Source organism: Hibiscus syriacus, unplaced genomic scaffold (assembly GCF_006381635.1).
Source record: "Hibiscus syriacus cultivar Baekdansim isolate YM2019G1 unplaced genomic scaffold, ASM638163v2 tig00112507_pilon, whole genome shotgun sequence".
Taxonomy (NCBI): Eukaryota; Viridiplantae; Streptophyta; class Magnoliopsida; order Malvales; family Malvaceae; genus Hibiscus; species Hibiscus syriacus.
Window position 1 is genome coordinate 932536 of NW_024063351.1, and position 5873 is coordinate 938408.

Below are 5873 nucleotides of genomic sequence, written 5' to 3' on the forward strand. Positions count from 1 at the left end.
ACATTTATTATTATTATTATTTTTTTTCCTTCTGAAATTTAACATTTTTTTATTTTGTTATGTTTTTTCTTTTAACACTTTTTAACACTTTTTTTTCCTTCTTTGATTTAGTTATTTATTTATTTATTTATTTAATTTTCTTTTTATTTAAGTAATTTTTATTCTATATTTCTTTTATTTTATCATCTAACATATTTCTTTGACTTTTTTCAGTAGTAATTTTTTAATCAATCGAAGGTAAGTAATTTAAATCGGATTTTTAATTTTAATTTTAATTTCAATTTTTCGCGATTAAGACAACCGACAAATTAAAATGGTACTGAGATGGCGGTTCAGGGGTGCTAATCCTTCCTTTACCGTAACCGACTCCGAACCCGACACATTTCTGGTAAGACGCATATCAGGTAATATGGTGTCCGATCAGCCTAAATATTTCTTTAAAATGATCAGTGGCAACTCTAATCATTTTATTCAAGTCGAAGCCCAATTCCGGGCCCACCCGAAATACGGTCGCGATAGATTCGTTATTTGTTAAACTCATTAAAAATTTGCTTGACTCATGCTCGTTAAAAAAAATTGTTGCTCGACCTCGACTCATTACTTGTTAAGCTCGTTAAAATTTTGCTTGACTCGTGCTTGTTAAGAAAATTTGTTGCTCAACCCCTTGCTGGTAAGCTCATTAAGCTTGTTGCTCACCTCGTTCCTCGTTAAGCTCACTGTTTTTATTTTTTTAACTATAAGTAAAAGCTACTAATATTGTATAGAACTTAATATATAAACATAAATTAATAAATTTAATCAAAAAATTTATCGAAAAAATTATCGAGAAACAAATTCAAAGTCTAAACACAAAAAATAACAATCCATAAATATATTAAAATAATAATTAGAATTTTATTTTTAGGTGTAGTAAAATAATAATTATTAATTAATAGTTTAGTATTTTTAATAATTTATTATAAAATTAATAGATTAGTAATTTATATTTTTTTATTTTCTATTAGTAAATTATTAATTTTTTAAAATTTTTAAGACAACTATTAAAAAGTTATAAAAAAATTCGAGTCGAGTTAGACTTTGCTCGACTCAGTTCGTTAATATCTCGAGTTGAACACAAATTCAAGTCGAGCCAACCTAAGTCAAACTTTTACCAAATTTTGACAAAGTTGAGTTAAACTGTCATTTTGACATGGAGGTAGAGTCAATATGAATTAAAATTTAGTGTATATATCCCAACCAATAATAATAATTTTGAAGGGGAGAATATATCATCACTCGACATATGTTGGAGTCGACGTTCGACGATATAAAAGTTAAAATGGAATTTGATGAAGATTGTCTAATGGAATACACTCTTAGGGTACGTTTGTTTCACGTAAAACATTTTTCGGAAAACATTTTCCTCACTTTTCAATGTTTGGTTAGAGGAAAACAGATTGGTGAATGTAAAATATTTTCCTGGTCAACATAATTTTCTTTGTATTTTCTAAAAAATGACTTACGGTTTAATTTTCAGTAAGTTATTTTCTAAACTTTTCACTTCAAAGCAAAAATACTCAAAATAATATTATTTTATAAATTTAATATTAATATCATATTTTGGTATCATTTTAATAAAAATATTAATTATTAACATATTTAAAATATATTTATTAATACTTTTAATAATATAATATAATAATATTATTACAATAATATACTCAATTATATTATAATAATATATTATACTATTATATTCTTATTTTAATAATATAATAAATTATTAATAAAAATTATATTATTATTAATTCTTAAAAATAATATTATTGAATATTAATAGTGAATACTTTTATTTATGTATTTAATATTAATATAATAGTCTAATAATATTATAAAAATTCCTTAAAATATATTTATTAATAATTTTAAAATATAATATTTTTATTTTTATAGATATTCAATATAATTTATCACATTTTTATTTTAATAGAATATATTAGAGTTAATATTTTTATTTATAAAATTATAGAAATATTATTTAATAATAATATTGGCATAAATAGTGGTAAATAAATTATTCTAATATTTTTAAAATAATAATATTAAGTTTTATAATAAATATATTATTTATTATATTTTAGATTTGTAATAAATAATTTCTAAAAATATTATCAACTAGTCAAAAATGGTTTACACAACATCTTCCAGACACCATAAAACATTTTCCAGAATATGTAATTCATTTTACGGAAAACATTTTATGGAAAATGTTTTCAGTGAAACAAACGGATCCTTAGTGTTAATTTTGTGTAGAAAAAAAATGAGGAATAGGTAATAGTTCTGAAAGCTTGGGAGGAGAGAGAGAACATGAACAAAATCAAAAATCAAAAATCAAATTATAGGATAAATTATAATAAACTATACAAATTAGAGGTGCTGATCAATTGTTTATAATTTGCGTAGTCCATGTTCATGCTTTTGGTATCTATTAGGTCTTACTTTTCCAAATTTATAATTGAAAATCAATGAAGGTATATATTTTAGCCTTAAAATGCGCCCTTTTTATTTTCTCAAATATATGAGAAATTTCAAAAAATATTAAATATACCTGAAGTTCGCACCTCGATCCAATCATAGAAGCATAATAAAATTAAACAAAGTTAATTGCATAAGCTATTCTTAAACCATGCTTAGATTCTATACTAAACAAATTTTGAAATATTTTGTATTAGTCCCTAAACTGTCAATATCATCTCAAACATGTCCTATTAGTTCAACAAACTATTTGATATTAATGCAAGGTTGCTTTTGAGTAGGGATTTACGAATGTTAGGTATAGTGCAATATTCCTTATATTTTCATGGGTTGGAATTTCTTGTTGTGTATTAATTATTAGAGGATTACTTAGAGTTGGTTAAGTCAAAGTGGTTGGGCAATGTCACGACAATTGTTTATAATTTGGACCAATATTAACATGTTTGGCCCATAGATTTATGTATTAACCATTTTTCAATTGATATTTACTGTTAAAGGTGCATATATCTGTAGTTGGTGCTGATCAAATGAGTATATCTTGGATTACGCAAAGCTCAGCTCCAGCAGTAGTGGATTACGGTACATCTCCAAAGACCTACACCAACTCTGTTACTGGCACTTCATCTTTCTATAGTTATCTTTTCTACAAATCCGGTGAAATTCACGATGCCGTTATCGGTTCGTTGAATTAGGACACCGTCTATTACTACCAATGCAAGTCCGATTCAACCTGCGAATTTAGTTTCAAAACTCCTCCGGCTCAACTCCCGATCAAATTTGCTGTTGCTGATTTGCCAAGTTTTATGTTCCTAAGTTCCGTTCTTTCTAGTACAACCTGAATTTAACTATGTTAATGTGTGTGTATATATACAAGGTGATCTTGGGCAGACAGATTGGACCAATTCAACCCTCCAACACATTGGACATTTGAATCACGACATGTTACTGCCAGGAGACTTGTCATATGCTGATCTGGTGCAACATATATGGAATTCATTAGGCCGCCTGGTCGAGCCACTGGCTAGTCAACGGCCCTAGATGGTTACGCAAGGCAACCACGAAGTCCAAATGATCCCTCTCGTCCATAAGATGCCCTTCACGGCTTACAACCAGTGACGGATCCAGGAATTAAAAAATAGGAGTCCAAAATAAATATTATAATATTCATTCGTTTAGGCTCAAATAAGAAAATGGGGTCCAAAATGATATATATTATTTTAATCAATAGTTTTTTAATTTAAAAATATAGAATAGAAGGTTGACATATGTTATTAACTTTCTACTCGCGTCATTTGAGCACAAATTAAAAAGAAAAGGTGCAGAATTTTTAAATCTTGATATAATATATCAAGTGTTGGTATTTTTTTAAGAAAAATGGGTATCAACTGCTACCTCCTGGGCCACATAGGTCCGCCACTGCTTACAACGCACGCACGATGGCGCATGCTGTTCGAGCAAAGCAGATCCATTTCCAACTTGTACTACTCTTTCGATGTGGCCGGTGTCCATGTTATCATGCTCGGCTCTTACACTGATTTTGATCCCGCTTCAGATCAATTCAAATGGCAGCAAGCTGATTTGGGGAAGATCGACGGGGAATACTCCATGGATCATTGTCATAGTCCATGCACCATGGTACAATACCAATACAGCTCACCAAGGGGAGCCTAAAGCAGATCTTATGAAGACATACATGGAACCATTGCTTTATAAAGCTCGGGTCGATATCTTTCTGACCGGCCATGTTCATGCTTATGAACTCTTCGTAAGCTTCCATTTCCTTCTTCATCATCGTCATCGTCTTCTTCTTCTTCTTTTTTCCATGTATTCAAGTTTTCTTATTTACCATCTTAGGCTATGTGTAAACTCAAGTTTATAACGGAAAAGACGATGATTGCGCTCCGGTCTACATCACAATCAGCGATGGTGGAAACTGTGAGTCAGATTATCGGAGTATTGAATCTAAAATGAAGAGATGATGATTGAGATTTGTACTTACACTTTGTTATGACTTGTTTAGGTATATTGATCCGAAGCCTGAAATATCAGTATTCAGGGAAGCAAGCTTGGGGCACGCCCAACTTGAGGTGGTGAATGCAACACATGCGCTGTGGAATTGGCATAGGAACCACGATACTGCTACAGTTGCTTCAGATACAGTTTGGTTCACGAGCCTGTCGTCTCTTCCTGCTTGTAAACTTTGATGCATAATCCTATCTTAAAACTCTGATTAATTGATTCATAAACAAAACTTTCCCATTGTTACCCTGTAAAATTACCATCAATACACCCTGAAACCACTATCAGTAGAATCTAACATTACAATAAACAATTGAATTGATGTTTAAAGTTCATGAACATCAAACTTAAACTAAAAATAAATTTCAAAAAGAAAACATAATTTACATGTCATGGAAATTGAAATTGAGATCTTAAAGTTTCCAAAATCTCAATTTTAGCCGAGGTTTCATAAAGGAGGAAATTGTTTTTGTAAAACGTCCTTGTGTCTAATTATTACTTCCATCCCTGTACTTTATGCAAATTAAGAAGATAATCACTTAATCTGTCAAAATTTAACTGTGTACTTTATGAAAACTAAGAAGTTAAACAAATTATTCAAAATTTAATTATTGACTATAAATACGAAATAACCTAGACATTTAGCATAGAACCAGTCAAGTAGATGTATGAAATCGTCTTATTTTTCTTGTTGTATATGCTTTTTGCGTACATATATCTCATCTGTTCCCATGGTTTTAGTTTGTCAGTCTCATTACAATTTATCTTTCAAATTCTTGGTAGGAACCGTTGCCTCACCTTTAGTTGCTCATGTACTTTGCACCTACATGGGATTGCCTGTACTGTTTGTGCAGAGGAAAGGTACACAAATAGACACCCCCATGTGTTTGTTTTTATTCACTTCATAGTATACTAGTATGCCTGGACAATTTGGTGACATTTCTTGTTGGTTGTATTTGTAGGGCTAGTTAGTGTGGCATTTATAGCTGGAATGTGGACCTTTTCTCGGCTTCTGTTTCCTTTAACGCGGCCTGATTTGTATAACGAGAGAACCAATAGTTGCAGACGTCGGCAAGTAAGGAAATGTTGTTTGTTCCACTGATGTTTCTTTTTCTCATGCCCTGTACTATTTCGACCAGGGTAGGCCTGTAAATGAACTGAACGTTCAACAAACCGTTCATGAACCGTGCGGCGGGAAGTTCGTTTATGTGCGTTTATTTATTAAATGAACGAACATGAACATAGGTCTCGTTCGTTCATTTATGTTCGTGAACGTTCGGTTATGTTCGTTTACAGGCCTAGACCAGGGCTTTTGAGACCATTCAATTGTTGTAAAATGA

At 30.6% G+C, this 5873-nt stretch overlaps 1 pseudogene; it reads left to right on the plus strand.

Annotated features, from left to right (window-relative positions):
• Window positions 1-3017: 3017 nt before the first annotated feature.
• Window positions 3018-4725, plus strand: LOC120181065 (annotated as a pseudogene).
• The last annotated feature ends 1148 nt before the right edge of the window (window positions 4726-5873 follow it).